The sequence below is a fragment of the Archocentrus centrarchus genome, unplaced genomic scaffold (assembly GCF_007364275.1).
Source record: "Archocentrus centrarchus isolate MPI-CPG fArcCen1 unplaced genomic scaffold, fArcCen1 scaffold_57_ctg1, whole genome shotgun sequence".
NCBI lineage: Eukaryota > Metazoa > Chordata > Actinopteri > Cichliformes > Cichlidae > Archocentrus > Archocentrus centrarchus.
In genome coordinates, this window is record NW_022060278.1 from 614,150 (window position 1) to 634,003 (window position 19,854).

The window sequence follows — 19,854 nt, forward strand, 5'->3', positions numbered from 1 at the left end:
TTTCTTACTGTCTGTGTTTTGTGTAACCAATATGTCTAATAAACAGCCTGCATTGGAGCCTGCTCATCCCTGTGATTTTTCTTTTGGAAACTTTAGTTTTAATTGAGTCTTACACAGGATTGAATCTACTTCATTTCGGCCATAAAGGAACAAATCACGATCCAACACAGCCACCTCCTCCAGTTTATCTGGGTGACCCCAAAGCGTCCCCAGAGAGATATAATCTCTTCAGTATGTCCTGGGTCTGCCCTGGGGCCTCCTCCCAGTAGGACATGCCCAGAACACCTCACTCAGGAGATGTCCAGGAGGCATCCTAGTCAGATGACTGAACCACCTGACCTGGCTCCTTTTGATGTGTAGGAGTAGTAGCTCTACTCTGAGCCCCTCCTGAATGGCTGCAGTCCTCAACCAATCTCTAAGGGAGGGGCCAACCACCCTTCAGACAAAGCTAATTTCCATCGCTTGTATCTGCGGTCACGTCGTTCAGCTACTACCCGTAGCTCGTGACCATAGGTGAGGGTAGGGACGTAGATCAGTCAGTAAATTGAAAGCTGTGTTTTTATGCTCAGCACTCACTTCACCAGGACAGATCAGTGCAGTGCAGACACTGAACTGACCCAGCTGAAATTCTCCTGCTCCTCATTTACTCGTGAACAAGACCCAGAGATACTTAAACTTAGGGCAGCAACTCATCCCTGACCTAGAGTGGGCACTCCATCCTTTTCCAGCTGAAGACCATGGCCTCAGACTGGAGGTGCTCATTCTCATTCCTGCTGTGTCACACTCGGCGGTGAACTGCTCCAGTTCAAGCTGGAGGTCACCACCTAATGAAGCCAACAGGACCACATCATCTGCAAAAAGCAGAGATGAGATTCTGAGGCCAACAAGCTGGAAGCCTTCTGTCACTTGACTATGCCTAGAAATTCTGTCCATAAAAATTACAGAATCGGTGACAAGGGCAGCCCGGGCACAGTCCAGCACCCATTGGAAACTGTCAGCAATGTGGACCAAGCCACCAGGAGACACAGCCGAATGCTTTCTCCAAGTCCACCAAATGCACTTAAACTGGTTGGCCAAGCTTCCACACACACTCAAATATCTTTGAGAGTATTCAAAGCTGGTCCAGGGTCCAACAACCAGGTCAAAAACTGCATTGTTTCTCCTCAATCTGATGGTCCATTAACGGACATCCTCTCCTTTCCAGCACCCTGGCATAGACTTTCCTGGGAAGGCTGAGAGTGTGATCCCCTGGTAGTTTGAGCACACTCTCCAGTCCCCATTCTTAAAGGGGACAAATCATGAGGATGAACTTCTGTAGCACAAGACTAGATTGTTGTCATGGCCTGGGCAGGCTCAGGGCTTTTGTTTCTTTTCCTTCTCCTCTCACCAGTTTTTTTTTTTGTTCTTTTTCTCTATACAGGTGGGCAGATGAGTCCCTGGGTCCACGCCTATGTGTGGCTGTCTCTCTAATTGCCTTCCATACCTGTTCGTAATCTCCTCCTCATCATCATCCAGGTTATTCAGTGGCTGGAAGGACTGCAGATCTCCACCAGATCGTTTCACCTCCCATGGTGGTAATTAGACTCTCCATGTTTGCATCTCAGTTCTCTGCATTTGTTAATTTCATCTCTCTGTCTGCCTTCTAGTTGCCTGCTCTGAGCTCACTCTGTGAACCTGATTTCTGATTTACCTGCATTCCCAAAAGGTGCCACTCAAGCCTCCTGTCACACTCACATACCTGCCACTCCCCACTCATTTCCCCCTGCTGGATACCTGCCTCTCGACCCAGAACCTATCCAACGATTCACGTCCGGCTAATCCAAAAATCTCCACTGTACCAATAACCAGTTTCCTCTTCTGTGCCACCCTCCAGTCCCCAGAACTCTTCATTAACTTCCTCAATAAAACTTTAAAAACTGCTGTCAGTGAGCTCAGTGTGTCTTTGTGCTAATATGACAACTGTTTTTGACCTGTTTGTCCATTGATTAAATCTCTTAAAAGACTTTGCAAATGAATAAACCTGTATACGTTTTATTAATGTAAAACTTTTAACACACTTACAAAATAAAAAATAATAGAAATCAGACCTGCACAGGTACACAGTGATAGGTTTTCATTAAGCAGTAATGTGAAGCAATAATAGAAGATCAAACTGCAAACTTGAAAATACAGAGTAATATCTTTGTTCTTCTGAGCAGCCTGCACTGCCTACATGTGTGTTAAAGACTGTTGCTGGTTACTCTCTATTCTCCCTCAGGTTTATTTTTATCTTCTAAAAAAACTCATGATTTCTGTCTGAGCCACCAAGCAAAGAGGAAATGCAGCCTGTGGTTTCAGCCAAAAGTCTTCCTTTGGCAGATGTCTTGTTTTACTATGTCATCAGCACAGAGCAGAGTTAACAAGGAACACAGACAAAGAGCACAGTGGGAATTTCACTTTGCTCTCTGTTTGCATGGCACGTTTTTATGTTATCTGTCTGTACTGGAATAATAGTAATAATTATCACTGCTACATTTAAGTATGCATGACCCTGTATGAAAACAGGTTAAAAATAGAGTCATTGTGGTGATGACACATGCTGGACTACAGTAAAAAAACTATGAGCATCAAGAGAAACTGTGAAAAGTTGTTTTCTCACGCTCAGAAACAGCTGCGTTTAAAAGACTGTGCATGAAAATGCTGTTAATGCCCCCCCCCACACACACACACACACAGACAGACACATGACAGATATGTGCATTACTCACAGACTTGGCTAACCAATTGAAGAGATATTCCGGAGAGATAGAAGCCAGAAGAATAAACCAGATGTTCTCCACTGAACCACTCCAGGTGTACTCGTGTAATCTAAGTGGCAGAAACAACACCCCACCAATGCCCCATCAACGCTGGAGACGGAGTAAGAATGCAAAACACAACACCATTGCTCAGTGGTTAGTGGATCTAAGAACAGACCACAGCAACCTCCCTGAACAGGATCCAGTAAGTATGACAGTGGCAGACATCCAAAAAAGTGTCTTACATATGAAGAATCAGACAGCACCAGGCCCTGACATGATTCACACCTAATGGCAAAAGAAGCCGACTGCAGAAATGAAGCACGTGCTAAAAGCTAAGACACACCTGGAATGGCTGACTGAAGGCAGACTGTCCTGATCCCCAAGGATCTGCAGAAGGGACCGGTCCCATCCAACTACTGGCCAATAACTTTAAACCAATTTCACAATTGACCATCAAGTGTGGGATTTACCAAGGAGATGCTCCTTACCCACTGCTGTTTTGCATAGACCTGAACCTCCTAGGCTAGATCATCAACAACTGGTTACGGATACCAGCTATTGAACGGAGCAAACATCAGCCACCTCCTCTACATGGATGACATCAAGCTGTACGCCAGGAGTAAACAAGACATTGATTCACTGATCCACACCACTAGGATCGAACATCATTCAGACTGGAAAAGTGAAGTCAGATGTTAGCAAAGAGAAGGAAGGTAGTCAGAACCGAGGGGATTGTACTACCAGAAGGCAACATTGCAGACATTGAGGACAGCTAAAAGTGCCTTGGAATCCCGGCTAATGGGAACAATGAAGAGGCTGCTAGGAAAACTGCAACCGCCAAGTACATGCAGAGAGTAAGGCAAGTCCCGAAGAGTCAACTGAATGGGAAGAACAAGATCTGGGCAATCAACACCTACACCTTGCCAGTTGTCAGATACTCTGCTGGGATAATAAACTGGCCAAAGGAGGAAATAGAAGCCACTAACATCAAGACAAGAAAGCTCCTTACCATCCATGGAGGGTTTCAGTTCTTAGGTGACACAAAATTACAGTATACAACAAAAAAGCAGTTAATTAAAATTATGGTGATACGTTGCATTAGTGTCAATGTGCAGTTTCAGGTGCAATTGCTTTGGTTGCCAGCAGATTGTGACTGTTGCCTGTAGTTTTTCATGTTTGTCTGCACATAACAATTAGTACCAAGGAGAAAGATAAAAGTTAGACCTTTTGAAAACTTGATTGCAGGGCTGAGAACTTTTACTTTGAAGGAGGACCTTCTCCACTTCCTGTTTGCGTCCACGTTTTCAAGTTTTAATACAGCTCAGTGAGCAGTGTTTGTAGACAAGTCAATCACTATATAAACTACTGGCAAGTGCAGCAATATGCTAGCAACTGTGATATATTCTAGTGAGCACTTGGTGCTCGATTATGTTGGACTGTCAAGATCACTATGTTCTGATATTGATTACTAATGTTGAGATACCAAGTATAAGAGTTGTACTACATCCTCGCCTCTGTGAATGATTGTTAAGGTTATACACGACCCTCACCAAGTACATAGTGAGTACAAAGACTACAAAGGCAACCAAAGCAATCACAAGGAGGTTTTTGCCAACCAATTGGGCAACACAAGTTTTTTCTAGCAGCGGGTGGTTTCCAGGGGGTCCCTGACAGGTCTGTAGGCCTGTGTGACTGCAACATTAGCAATCATTTTCCCAGCAACCTCCATCAATAAATCTTTTCCTGATGACCAGTGGTTGCCAGATGGTTGCAGACCAGTCTCTAGCCCCAGATACACAGTCTCCTTGATCCTACATTGTCACCATGAATGCCACACACCCAAAATGGAGGACAAGTTAACCCTATAACGCCACCAATCGCCACTGAAGCACCCGTTACGGGTCCTTACCTGCAGTGAACAGCTGTTTAAGGCTGAGTGTATCATCGTTTCTGTTTCTGAAAGCTGAGAAAATGCACTTCACACACAATCTGGAATCATCATGGTAATTGCCGCAGGAGTCCTTGAACAGCAGCAATTTTTAAGTACGTTGTGTCACAGTTGAGACTTTCTGCGTTATAGGGTTAATATCATGTTGTTAGTGATCACATGTCTGCAACACCTCAATACAATCAGGCTTCAACTAGAGGAGTTAGCCCCTTCTGGCCATTATGAACAATGCAGGCTTGAATAAAGCATCAATATTAATCCATTTGAGCTGTGAGGATTGCCAACATCATGTAAAAATGTTGTTCTGTTGTGTTACATTTGTGTAAAGAGATCATCAAAGTACATCATTGTACACCATTTAAAATCCAGCAAGTTATTTCTTATTTCGACCTGCTGATGAATCGACTCACATACTTGTCTTCAGCTCAAACACCATGACAAGAAGGGTCGCTTTGAAAAAAAGATGCATGTGTAATGGAAAATACTGTGTGAATATTTCTGTGTGGTGTAACTGTGGTGACCACTTAGCTGCAGGCTTATCTGTACCATCTCTGCACTTTAAAAATAACAACAATGACCTCATTGTTTCTTCATCAGCCTGCAGAACTAAAATGAGGAAGAACAACTGAAGCTAAATGTGTGCTGCCTTCCAGGTAACATGTTTCAGCCCTGATAGCTGACAGCAGAGAGAGCTCAGCTTGTTGTTCTCACACTGCTGCAGACATGAAAAATACCATTAATGTCTTCATGGAATCCAGTCACTTTATTAAATAACGTCTGCTCACATAAACTGTGCTTTAATTACCAAATTAGCCATTTATACTTATTCAACTAAAAAAAACCCACTTCTAAACACATTAGCTTCTTCCTATCAAACCTCTTTATTATAAAGAGATATAAAACTGGTTCCACATAAATTCTGTTATCTGGCCTCTGTTTTTGAGCTTCTACAACCAGTTTACTAAATTATTATTATTTTGTTATTTTAAATAAACAATTACAAACTATAATTGAAAATAATGAATGCATCTCGTAATCTTTTAGAGATAATTCAGTCATATTGTAGATACACACCACAGTTTTTCTGATGTATTCTGTATACTTACAGAATACATACAGTATTCTGTATACTATCTACTTCACACACTGCATGGTTAAAATCAGGAAGTAGCCAGATTCCAGCTGATCTTGTTGGTCCCAATTTAAAGTTGGTGCCTCCAGTCTGGAACCAATGACCATTCTGTCACTGTGAGCTTACACACTCAAAAACACAGAAGACAATGAACAGCACTGGGAGGAAGAAACACAACACACAATAAAACATGACCTGGGTCATAATAGGGGTCATGTAGACAAGCGCCAAACTGCATGAAAATGTTGGGGCACATCTGGACCCTGCACTGTGGGACTCACATGGAGTGGGCTGCCCACACTAAGCATGAGGGAAGTGGGTGCAGCTGGAAAACACAGGTGAACAAAATAACACTAATGACACACAGAGGAAGCAAATAGAACACAACACACAGGGAAAAGAATATCAAAATAAAACAGGAAGTAAGAAAGAAAGAGAGACACAGACTAGACACTACACACTGGAAACACTGGAGAACTAGAAATCAAAACAGGTCTGCATCCTGACTCCATGTGGAAAATAATTTCCAGAGACTGAAAAATCTGATTGTTGATCAGAAAGACAGAAAATGAAGCTATCACTGAGGGTGGGGGTTCTTGGATGGTTCACACAGTGTAAAGGACATTGCATCACATCAACCACACAACTAAAATTTGCTGAAGAAGATAAGAGGAAGCTTGATGAATACTGGGAGCTCACTTTGGTCACTGAGAACAAATAAATGTGTTCCAATGGAGTCCAGAACAGGACTGTGAGTGCAGAGTCCTGGAGGTCCTGGAGGTGTGATGACAAAGAGCTGAGAGAAATATGTTAGAGAGATGACATTTATAGATGGCACCATGAATAATATCAATTTACCAAAACACTGGCTGAGAAGATGACGTTCAGTCAGCAGAAACCTGCAGAAGAAGAAAATTTACAATCACGACCCACAGGACACGACAAAAAAGACTAAAACTATGAGCTGCAAAGTCTGTCACCTGACTTGAAGCAACACAACACATTTGTACATTTTAGAGAAAAGTAACAGCAAAACACAAGAAACACACTGGTGTGTTTGGGGTGGACAGGAAATGTGAACACGTCACCAACTGCTGCGGTCAAAGCTACAGGAGCTGTTTGAGGTTGGTGTGAAGGAAGGAAGCACAGAGAGGTGATAGAAGAAGAAGTCAGAGTCAAACTCTGGTCTCATCCATACTCAGTGCAGCTTCTCTTTCTTCTGCATTTATTATTCACACAGTGAAACACTTTGAGCTCAGCTGTGGGTTCAGAGTGCAGCAGGGCTGGACGTGAGGATGAAAACACATTTTACTCTGCATGACGGGGTTATTCTGTAAGTCCACTTCTGACTCTCTTTGTTTCAGCAGCACCGATTAACAGCATTTTCCCTCCACTGTGAGAATTACAGTGTATCACTGCTTTAACCTGCTTCTCTGAGAACTTCAAGCATACTTGTGATTCTCAGCACTGATGAAACTAAATGTTGGCTGGTGCTTTTGGCTCAAGTTCAAACTGGAACATTGAGTTAGATACGCTGCTGCTTTCTGCACCAGTTACAGTCACTGCACACTGTATTAATGTTGTTGAACTTATTGTGTTCATTGCTCTGAAAATGGACTTTGATATTTGAAATATTTCATTGTGAAGGTTTTTTCCTGTGAGCCTGTCTAACAACTAATGTTCCAGGAACACAGAAATGTGGTGTGCTAGCTGTTACTGTGTGAAAACGACCTTAAAAAGCTTCAGTTTAGATTCATGTGATTTGAATTTTGTAAGTGTTTAATATCTGATGAGGTTTCTTCATTATTTCAGTGCTCAGTACACTCATCTATGGAAATGCTGAAGGTGAGAAATATTTTTATTCCTGTTTATATAATTGTGTGCAGCAACCAGAGGTCAGTCAGTCACAGTCCTGCCTGAAGATTTTAATAATGAGTCCTATTATGAATTCTCACACTTACAGTTCATTAAAGGTTGAGGTGTCTATCTACCTCTGTATGAATGTGAAGGCGCTCTAAGAGCCGTGAAAGTCTTCACACACACATGGGTAACAAATGAAAATAAACTATATCATGTATCATATACACAGCTTCACTGCAGCGTGACAAGTGTGGGGACTAAAATGAAAGAATGGACACAGTTCTCCAGAAATATTCCCCCATTTGATGTTTTGATGATAACAGTTGAAATTAGAGCTGTTTAATATGAAACTCCAAACTTCACTGACTTTCAGCTGTGTTGGATATTTTACTGAAAATCTGTTCACTGTAATTTAATCAATACTTTGAGTTTATTCATTCAGTATTTCTAACGTCATCATTTATTAAGTGTTTCTGCAGAGTTACTATTTCTGTTGTTGGTAGCTACATTTCATAAGTCTCATAAGGTTCAAAGTCTTTTATTGAAAATTACACATTGGCAGTGTTGGCCCCTCCTTTTCATAGACCCTCTGCACTTCTTCCTGCGTGCTGTCAATCAAGCTCTGGGCCAAATCCTGACTGACAGCAATGTAATCACTTTTTTTTTTGTTTTTTTGTTATTTTTTAACTTTTATTAAATAAATTCAAAAAACAAAACAGTAACAGTATAAAAACAACTTTAGAATATTAACTCTTGTGGAGGATAACAAGCTAGGAGGTATGCAATAATAAGCAAATGAATAATAAACTGAGGAAAAGGACCATACAAATACAGACCTAACCCTTATGCCCTCCTCTGATTTTGCACCCTCTGGACACCTTTGTGGCAAAAATGTACACGCACCTTAAAACTGCTATAAAATCATCATACATGAATTTTTTTTTAACTTTTTTTCATAAATCACTTAAATTAACTTCAGATCTACTCAAAAATACCAAACATTAAATAATTTCAGCATTTAACCCTTTAAATGCCAGTTTAATTACATGAATTAGTAATTATTTATTTATACAAACCCATATGAATGCAATTATTTTCCATATAACAAATAATAAATGGATCGTGCATTGGTGGTGATTAGAGCCTTGGATATGTCAAAGACTAGGAACAAAATTATTTTGATTGCATTCTTATTTTTTATGTAGTGCCAGATTTCAAATTTTGCACCCTCTGGACACCTTCATGGCCAAAATGCCTCATTGACTTCCATAGAAACCACAGTTTTTGATCTCACTGCAGTATAAAATCATGCATTCTGTAATGTTAGCATTTCATTTTGAAGAAAAGTAGTGATATTTGACATTTTGACTGTATTCCATTAGATTCAGTCATTTTATGGAGCCATGTGAATACCAAGGGACCCCTAAGTGTGTGTGTGTGTGTGTGCCGCGCCGCGCGCGCGCCACGTGCATGTGCATGTGCAGGAGAGAGAATGAGTGTGTGAGTCTGTAAGCACACACAAAAATGCCCTTGGAGGGCATAAGGGTTAAAACAGAAAATTTATTCGCTATCTGTTGCTATGATAGTAACGTAATCACGAAGCTGCAGGGACGTATTAAGATGCTTCCTTATGTGCAGACAAAGCCGGACTCACACAGCCAACCTTCATCCGGAGTCCCTGCTCAGACTTTACTTTACTTTCATGAACTTGACAGATTTCCTCAGGTAGCTCATTGCACCTGTATGATGAGGCACGTCACCAAATTCTGAAGCCTATTTCCTTCAAAACTTGCGGTGATTTAAACCTTTGCCTCTTAAAAAGTTCACAGTCTGTGTTTTGGTGCTTATGACACGTTCTGTCTTCAGGACTTTGCTGTGCAGCGTTTTTTCCCGCACATCGCAGGCGGAGAAAAGATCAGCTCCTTTCCTTGCCTGTCCGGAAAATCCCTGTTTTCCACTTTTCATTTGGTCATTTTTGGAGGTCAGACTAGCTCAAATTTTATTGTAAAAGTGCTAACCAATGATCACCGATCAATGTGTCATTGGGAACACAGAAAAAAGGTGAGCGCACAGGTCTGTTACAGTGCATTATGGGATTTGTAGTATCAGTGGTGGGGGCGCTATTTACCCGTGGGCCTATTAATAATAGCTATATAAATCATCTCCGCGGGCCTTATAAAACGTAGAACAGAGCACAATTAGAAAAACCACAATGGTTTATCATCTGCTGCACCTGTGAAAAAAAGAAAACATGAAGAAGAAACAAAATACAAAACCCCTCAACGTTCAATAAAACTGAGGGGCAGACAGCAGTGAAGAGCTGAATTGGGCCACCTCATCTTGATGTTTTGTTCCCTGAGCTTTTGCCAAGTTGTTGAAGGATGTTTTTGTGTTGTTCTTTATTCATGGCTGTGTTATTAGACTAAATTGTGAGTGGTCTCAGGATGCTTTACTGTTAGCATGACACCAGCCTGATGGTAGCACTCACCTTTTCTTCTCTAAACAGTCATTTTTCCAGATGTTCCAAACAATCAGAAAGGGTCTTCATCAGAGAAAATGAGCTTACCTCAGTCCTCTACAGTCCAGTCAGTCTGTCCTTGATGAGAGAAGCAGCGTCTTTGCTGCCTTTTTGACACTCAGTCATCCTCCAAAAGTCGTTGCAACAAGAAAGTTTTCTCTCTTTTTCCATTTCCAGGGTGTGACGCAGTGATTCACTGTCAGCTCACCTGTGCAGGTCTCCTTCTTGGTGAGGCTAGCTTAAATGTTGCTGTAAAAAGTGCTGACCAATGTTTTTATCTGCTGACCACTGTTTAATGTGTCATTGGTAACCCCACAAAAACAGGTTAATGCACAGATGCACAAATTATCGTGGGCCTTGAGTTTGACTAATGTGTTCTACAGCATTGAAACTATTGAAACCTTTTTCCTGTAACCACCATTAAACCTTTACTGGGAAACAGCTGGAGGTCCTTCATCAACCACCTGATCAGCAAGTGAAGAAAAGAGAACTTTGTAGCTGCTCCATCCTCCCTGTTTGTTTCACACAGAGAAAAATCTGCAGTACAGAAGTTAAATATGCAGATGAACTGTTAATATGAAAAAAGTATTTCTTATCTGATTAATCGATTGGTCAATGGAATAATTGATAGAATACTTCCATCATCCATTCTCTTCTGCTTATCCTGTTCAGGGTCACAGTGGGGCTGGAGCCTATCCCAGCTGTCATAGGGTGGGAGGCAGAGTCCACCCTGTACAGGTCGCAGCCTGTCACAGAGCTAACACAGAGAGACAGACAAACATTCACACTCACATTCACACCTATCAGCAATTTAGAACCACATATTAACCTAAACTGCATATTTTTGGACTGTGGGAGGAAACTTGGAGTGAACCCACACAAACACGGGGAGAACATGCAAACTCCACACAGAAAGACCCGGGCCAACCCAGACCTTCTAGCTGTGATTCAACAGCACTAACCACCATGACACCATGCTGCCTTTAAGACTTGTTTTCATGTTTAATCTTTCAGACAACATGGATATTTCCCTAACTTAGATGCTGCTGATGGCTGTCAACCACTAGATGGCACTATTAGTCATAATCAAAACCCAAGAAAACCTAATAACCGTAGCAGGGCTGACCTCTTCTGACATAAAGGAGAATGTAACAGTTCAACATCCCAACTTGCATCACCACAAATTAATTTTACAGAACAGCAGGAGTCGACTCAAAGTGCTTTTGAGTTTAGGCAAATAGATTAAATGTCCACAAAATGCACAACACAACAATATAAATATTAAACATGAAACCCACATAAACATGACACATAAATAGAACAAACAACAGGAACATTTAGAAAAAAATCAAATGTATAAAAATCATTATATCTGATAGTATTTAAACCTTTTGTCATTCATGTGTTCTTGTTGTTCTTTCTTGAACATTAACAGTGTCAAACAAAGCTGTTGTGACTCTGCATCCAAACTGGACTGAGATATACAGAGAGAGACGATCACTGTCAGATGTGAGATCCATGGAGGAGACACTGAGTGGGATTATGAATGGGAAACAAACAGCTACAGAAAACCTCCAAATCAAAATGAATACAGGATTAGACCTGCTACAACAATCAACAGTGGAAACTACCGCTGTAAGGGCCGAATGAAAAGTTCACAGCATAAAACAACAGAGTGGAGTGATTCAGTCACACTGACAGTTTCTGACAGTAAGTAGAGTCAAAGCTCCTTTAACCTGAGAATATAAACAGGCTGTAAAAATGTGTTTTGTTAGTACATGTTGAGATTAGGGAGATTTAGATGCTTAGGTAGTCTCACTCTTAAAGTTCATATTAAATATTTGGGATTCAATATTGCTGTGAAATTGAATTCAGTGTTCAGAGACTAAACATTGAGAGAAAATCTTTATTGAACAGATGGACCCCGTCCTGTCCTCACTGTGTCTCCATCATGGCTGAGTCCTGGAGCCTCAGTAACTCTGAACTGTGAGGTTGAACATCCGTCTGCAGGATGGAGCTTCTACTGGTATAAAGCTGTTCCTGATCTATCAGAGAAATCCTACAGTTATGAGCTGCTACCTGATGGCAGTGGGACTGCACAGGACTCCTACATCATTGATGGACAGACACACACAGCAGGATATGTGTGTAGAGCTGGAAGAGGAGACCCAGAGTATCACACTGATCACAGTGAACCAAAGTTTGTCTGGTCTGCAGGTCAGTTTGTTTCCATCCTTTCAATAAGCTGATGTTATGTCAACATTTTTATCCATCAGTTTTTCAGATTCAGCTCATTAAAATATAATTTTCACGATGATAAAATGTCTGCACACATTTTTCTTTTCTCTCTGAGATCAAACTGAATTTTTTATTTCTTTTTATATATTTTTCATATGATAAATAAAAAAGAAAAATATGATATTCTAATAATTTTGTCATTGCAATGAGTACTTTTATTTTGGAGACTGAATCTCAGGTTACTGTTTGTAGTCATTATTTTTTCTTACTGGACAAACTGGATTTGCATCAATGAAACACTTGTTTAGTGGTTACAGTTAATAAGGAGTCAGCAGGCAGGTTAACAGCTCTGACAAAAGTAGAAAGAAGATTTATTCTCATTTCACTAATAACAAATTATATTATTGTTTATTCAAAATGTGTTAAACAGTTCAAACTTACTTAAAGGGTATTTTGTTTTCAAGCAGGAAATTACAATTTGTTGAAATATTAACTCTGATCTTCAGGAAGCAAATGAACATTTTCACTGTGATATTTTAATCCTAACATCTCTGAGCTTTGTCTCCTCCCTGCATGTTTCCAGATGTTCATTCAGCAGCGTCTCTCACAGTGAGTCCTGACAGAGTGCAACACTTCAGCTCTTACTATGTCTCACTGACCTGTGAGGGAAACTCTGCTGAGTGGAGAGTGAAGAAGTTCACTGAGGACGGCCGACTGACCTCTGACTGTAGGACAATGACTGGATCCACATGTTACATCAGTTTCTTGACAAAGTCAGATGCTACAGTGTACTGGTGTGAGTCTGGATCAGGAGAGTTCAGCAGTGCAGTCAACATCACTGTACAGGGTATGTTATTATACATTTTCTTCTTACATTTGAATGATTTAGAAACATGAGCATTAGTCCCAGCTTTGCTGTATGTGAAGTAAATCTAAGAGACAAAAATGAAAATTTCAGACAATTTTAGTCGTCTCACCAAAGCAGGATAACACTCTTGGTCTTTCATTTCATTTCACTCAGTCTTTTAAATTGATTTATCAAAACTTCTCGAGTGCAACAACAAATGCAGATTTTATACATCGTTCAGAGCAGCAACTTTCTGTCATGCTCCTCGGTCTCTGACTCTGTTTTGTAAAGTTTATACGTCTTTTATGCTTCTCTGAGTTTGTACTTTAGTTTATCTTTCGAGCTTCCTAGTAGGTTATATTTAAGTTGTTGAGTTTTCGGTTTATTTCACCTCCCCTGTGTTCCCTGTTTCCTGTTGTCAAGTCTTAGTCTCTGTTGTGGGTATTTTTCTGTCTTCCTGCTTTATTTTTGGTACTCTGGGTGTGTCTCGATTCAGAGCTGCATCCTTCTAAAGCTGCAGCCTACGTAGACCAGGAAGGCAGGAAGTGAGGGGCAGTGAAATGGGATGGTCTATCTGTCATATCTGCATCACCAGCCCTTACCTCAGCATAGCTCCTGTCGCCTGGCAACTGTGACAGTGTGAAGCACAGCTGAAGGTGTTAAAATGGAGCCTGAACTTCTGCTCATTATTTTCTTTGGTTTATTTAATCATTGAGGAACTGCAGCAGCTGTACTGTTGTACCGAACATCAAGGAATAACAATGAGCGAATGATTCACTTCCTGACAGTAAGACATTAAAGTTAAATAAAACTATCCAGCTATGAAGCTTACCTTTAATCTCAGCCAAACCGATTTGCTGAGGAACAAATGAAACACTGAAATAAGCCAAACATCAACCGTTAGAGACGATCTGACTGAATTATATCTGTGCTTAACTTCCACTCAGTGGTGAAAGTTGTGAAAATGATTCAGGCGTTCTCTCCGGGTATGGTGAGCATCGACCGCCCGGTCAGCTGACAGCTGGCGAGGAAAACTGGCTGTTAGACCAGTGAGAACGAGCATCTCAGAAATCATTGGAGCATTTTTTCAATTATGATATCTTGATAAGTTGAGGTTTACACATCTACATTCTCACCTAAAACACTGTAAAAGTTTATTTTGTGTCACACAAACAGTCAAATTTCAAAATCTTCAAGTGCTGGCCTCCGCCATTCCTCCAACAGGATTCAGCCCACAGTGAATTATGGGATAGGGGAGACCACGAGCATTTGTGCCTTAATTGAGATTATCGGATTATCTATGACATAATCTTCCTTCAAATGCAGCCTTAGAAGGATGCAGCCCCTGAATTGGGAAGCCCCCTCTGCTGTCTTTCGCCCCTTGCATTTAGTTTTAACCCCAACCCCCCACCTCATGTGTCTATTTAAAGCAGGGGTGTCCAAAATATGGCCCGTGGGCCAAACCCGAGTTCGGATTTTATATGGCCTATGAGTCTTGTCCATACATGTGTTATTTTTGGTCCCCCGGCCCAAGCAATGAATACAACTCAGCGTGTAATTCCTCTTTTTAACTCATGGAGGCAGTCTCATGTAACAGATGTCTGCCAACTGCTTCACCACCTTAAAAAGAAGAAGACTGGGTGGGGGTCATAGGTGACACACAGTGTTACCAACTAGTGATGGGAATTCTGGCTCTTTTTGAGAGCTTTTGGCTCCCAAGTGGCTCCTCAGATTTTATTGTAAAAATATGTGTAAAATGAATTACTAATGTAAAAACAGACATAAGATGTTATCTTTATGTATATACTCAACATAGAATAGAGAGCTCCAAATGTAAATTATAAAAAACAAAAGATTGGCACTCAGAAAAACCAAGGGCCTGTGAGGGGTTGATCCTGTTTCTCCTTCCTGATATGACCTGCCCTGTTTTGTTCCAATTGCACTGATGGATGCACAGTTTGCACATGCCTGTGCAGGTTGTTTGTGGAACCTGCTTGATAAAAATTTTTACCTTTGCACAGTCTGCACTCTGTCACATTAAAATGTGTCCAAACTACGTTTTCTGTCAATCATTTTCCTCCCTGTAACTTCCTCTTACTCTTTCCGGTCTCTAAGTGAACTTTGCAGGAGCCTCTCCCTCTGTGTACTCACTGTGTGGTCAGTGTAGACACGCAGATGGTGCCACACATCTTAACGCTCCACCTGTCTTCAATTCAATTCAATTCAATTCAGTTCAATTTTGTTTTCATAATGTATTGTGGGTAAAGACCCTACAATAATACAGAGAAAACCCAACAGTGTCATCAGATGACACCAGCACGTCTCTCGTGTCTCTTTATCGGTGACGGGTAAAAAAATAATTTTTTAGTATTTGCCAAAAAAAAAAAAAAAAAAGATTTGCTATTTAAACGGGTGTAAATTAATATTTGGCCAATAATCTGTCAAACATTTTTCTCATGAATAATATCGATTTATTTTGAGTGAGAAAGAACACTCCTGTCACAGGTAGAAGCTGCAATCACGTTTTGGCAAAGTGATTTTTATATTTTCTTTATGAGGTAAAAACTCATTTTTTCAGAGAGATCTGCCCAAGAGTGCAGCAGAAGAAATATAACATCACAGCTCTATAAAGATAGTTGATGGAGCAGGTAGATTATAATGTAGATACAGTAACACAGTCATAAAGATACAAAACAGGTCATTTCTTAATTTTATTTATAAGGCCTTCATAAATTCTGTGGACTACAGTCTACTAACCAATGTAAGCAGAGACATTATACATCAAAAACACACAAAAACGTTGGCAATCAGGTTGTCGTTTTTTTTCTGAAATCACTATTTGGCACAACACCAGCAGCTGGATAAGATCAAGTTTCCAGAGATGAACATTTGCATAGAAAATGTTCATCTTGTTTGGCTCCACATGTTTGTGAATGCAGATTTTCTCTGTTCTGAACTCAAACAAGAACTGCTTGAGATCCAGACTGAGTGACTCCACCTACGTGACATTTTATGCATGTCTACCACTGCTCTGGAGTCAGACCTGCCCTGTGTACCTGTGTGTCCTTCACATTATTGTCAGTATCCAGGGTTGTAATAGTTTTGGATTTTACATTATAGTTTAGTTTTAGTTAGTTTTTACTTTTTTTTTCTCTAATTCAGTTAGTTTTAATTAGTTTTCAGAGTGGTTTTGCTCGTTTTTATTAGTTTTTATTTTTGGTTTCATGCTTAGTTTCAGTTAGTTTCAGTATTAGTTTTAGTATTTTCATACCTGATCAGGTGCAAGATTCAAGGCGCAAAAGTGACTATTGTGTAATGAAAACTTGACAAAAGATACAGTTTAAAGAAATATAGTCAACAACCAACTGTTCACAAGACATGCTAAATTTGTGTAATATTAAGGACACACATGAACATCAACAGGGAGAAACAAAGAAAAACATGAACTCCCAAACTCAAAAAATTCTACAATAAACTCCACAATAAACTTCAGCATCAGTGCAGCAGATTAATAACGCCTACATGTGGTGTTAAACAAAAACAAACTCTTTGAAGGAGTCAAAGCTCAAATCCATCTGCATCCTGATGTTCTCACCACCTGAAGCTGCTTCTGTTTTGGAGCTAGCTTGGTTAGATGCTCGCTAATTAAACCTGCAGGGTCTTTGCGGCCTCTGTACACAACCTACAGAAGTTGCCGACCTCATGTCCACATTTATGCTTGTGTAGCTGGATTGTGTGTGTTAATTACCTTGTGGTCGTGTGCAGGTGTTTGTACTCAAAGAACCTCCATACGGGACTCTGCCGCTTTCTCTGCAGACCGCAGCCATTACTTTGCGGACCAGCGCGGTGAGCGCACGCACATGCGCACTCACACAGTTGTCCTGTGGCGCTCCCAGCTTAAACTCGGAGAGCGGAAACAATGATGATTTTTACTGGAACTACTTATTTTTATGAATTACTTATTTTTATTTTTATTTTTATTCTTCTTATTTATATGTGTGTGTATATATGGTTGCAGGTACAAAATACATTTCACTGTGCATTGTACTGTGTATAACTGTGCATGTGACGAATAAACACTATCTTATCTTATCTAACTAACGTTAGGAACAATCGGGACCTGCAGAAGCATCTGACTAGAGCGAAAATTCAATTTGTGCGACTTTTACTGTAGATTTTAATCTAGTTTCTAATTCTAAAACAGTGTTACTCCAGACTGGTTCCAGAGTCCAGGTCGTGTGTTGGGGTGAGCCCAAGAACTCACCCATCACTGGGGGTGATGCCACTGAGATAGTTGAACAACTGGCAGGGCCCCAGAGACAGATGAGATTCACCCTGACATGGAGAGCTCGGGTGAAGCTTCTGGATTGGCAGACTGGGGTGGTGGTTCTCATCTTTAAGGGGGAGGCTGTGCTCCAACTATAGGAGGATCAAACTCCTCAGCTTCCTCATCGTCATCATCATCATCATCATCATCATCACAGTTTCCAAAAAGAACTCAGTCACATATTTTTCCTCATTGTGATGACGGTTTGGTTTAGGGAAGTTTTGTGTTCACTGTGATCTGAACTTAATTTTTCATGTCACAGATCACAATTCAAAATAAATTCCATACAAATTATTTAGTAAAAAAAAAAGTCATTTGACACATACAGAAGTTTTTAAATATACACGATCAGATATTTGATCTTCATGATGAAAAGCATTTGTTCAATCTGTTCTTATTATTGTGTGTCAGCTTTTTCTAAAAGTCTGCACCAGCTGATCTGACTGAAACAATTGTGTTTGATTGTGTCACAGATGATCCTGATGGTCCTATCCTGGTGAGTCCTGTTCATCCTGTGACTGAAGGAGCTTCTGTTAGTCTGAGCTGCAGTTCGAGGACACAAAAAATACTTTCCAATGTGTTTTTCTACCACAATGACAAACTTATTCAAAATGATACCCGAGAGGAGCTGAAGATCTCTGCAGTGTCAAAGTCTGATGAAGGTTTCTACAAGTGTGAATACTCAGGAAGAGAGTCACCACAGAGCTGGATGTTAGTTAAAGGTGAGCAGGATCAAAGCAGTTTTTACTTTGATTTATTGTAGATGGATTATTAATATTCTTGTTCCTTGTGTACTGTCTGATGTACTGCAGGTGTGTATGTTACAGACCTCTGGTGGGGTCTTTTTCACACAGAAACAAATAAAGACGGGAGACATCAGCTGCGTTTGGTCTGCAGGCTCTTCCTCGTCTGTTTATTTACAAAATATTAAATCATACTTCTTCTCATTCACAATATATTCTTCTAACATATTTCTTAACACAAACTACAATATTAAATCTTTTTGCCCTTGTATACAAATAAACAAAATGACTGCCCCATAATTCAGGGTCTCTTTCGTCTGCACAGCTACTTACAAGGAAATGCTACAGCTACCCTACTGCAAAAACTGGTGTAATAATATTAACACTCCATTAACCTGCTTATTATTACCTTTTTGCTAAGACTTCATTATAACTAAAAACATGAAAACCGATATTTCACAAAACACATCTATACAAAGATCTAGAAAGTAACAGAATTCAGAAATATTAATATTTCCTCGTGTTTCTGACTCTTCAGGATTTGGAAATGTTTAACTTTCTTCTAGAGTCGTCTTCTCATTACTGATCGTTAACTCAGTCACACTTCAAATTAATTATATCATTAGAAAAATATCCTTAATTATTTTTAAATACAGCAACGTAAACATAAAAGGTTCAAAGTGCTGATTAAATGAGTACTTTGTGTGACAGTTGTACAGTGTGTTGTATCTCCATCATCGAGGTTTTGTGATATTTCGTGCAGTTCTTTAAATTGTTCTGATTCATTTTCTTGTTCTGTTCTTGTTCTAAACTGAACTGCAGATAAACCAAAGGCTGAACTGAGAGCTGATAACACAGCTGTTCCAGCAGGGGGCAGTGTGAGCCTGACCTGCTCTGTGGAGGGCTCTGCTGGCTGGAAGTTTGACTGGTTCAGACGTGATTCAGTCTCTTCTGAAGCTCAGCTCATGAGAGGAAATGAAGCAAACAGAGATATTAGAGTCTCACAAGGAGGTCTGTACCACTGCAGAGGAGGGAGAGGAGATCCAGCTTTCTTCTCTGAGGACAGTGATACAGTTATGATTAAGGAACAAGGTGAGTGTTAAGTTTTATTGTAAAATAAAACACACGTTGAAGATCAAACATCAAAGTAACACTTGATAACTGTGAAGGTTTTTCCTTTGTGTGTGTTTTTTGTGTGTTTTTTGGGAACAGTTTTGTCTGCTGTGAAACTGCATCCCAGCTGGTCTCAGATATTCACTGGTGAGAAAATCAGCCTCAGATGTGAGATTGAAGGAGGTGAAGGAAAGGTGTGGAAATATGAATGGAGAACACCCAACACAATCAGCCCTCCAACATCCAGAGAATACAGGATCAGCAGAGTTTCAGGGTCCCACAGAGGAGCCTACAGCTGTCGGGGTAGCAGTGACTATCTCTTTACAGGATGGAGTGATGCCTTCACTC

At 40.4% G+C, this 19,854-nt stretch overlaps 1 pseudogene; it reads left to right on the forward strand.

Moving 5' to 3' along the window:
- The window catches only part of LOC115777559 (obscurin-like), a 698,358-nt pseudogene that overhangs the window by 245,435 nt on the left and 433,069 nt on the right, over positions 1–19,854 (forward strand).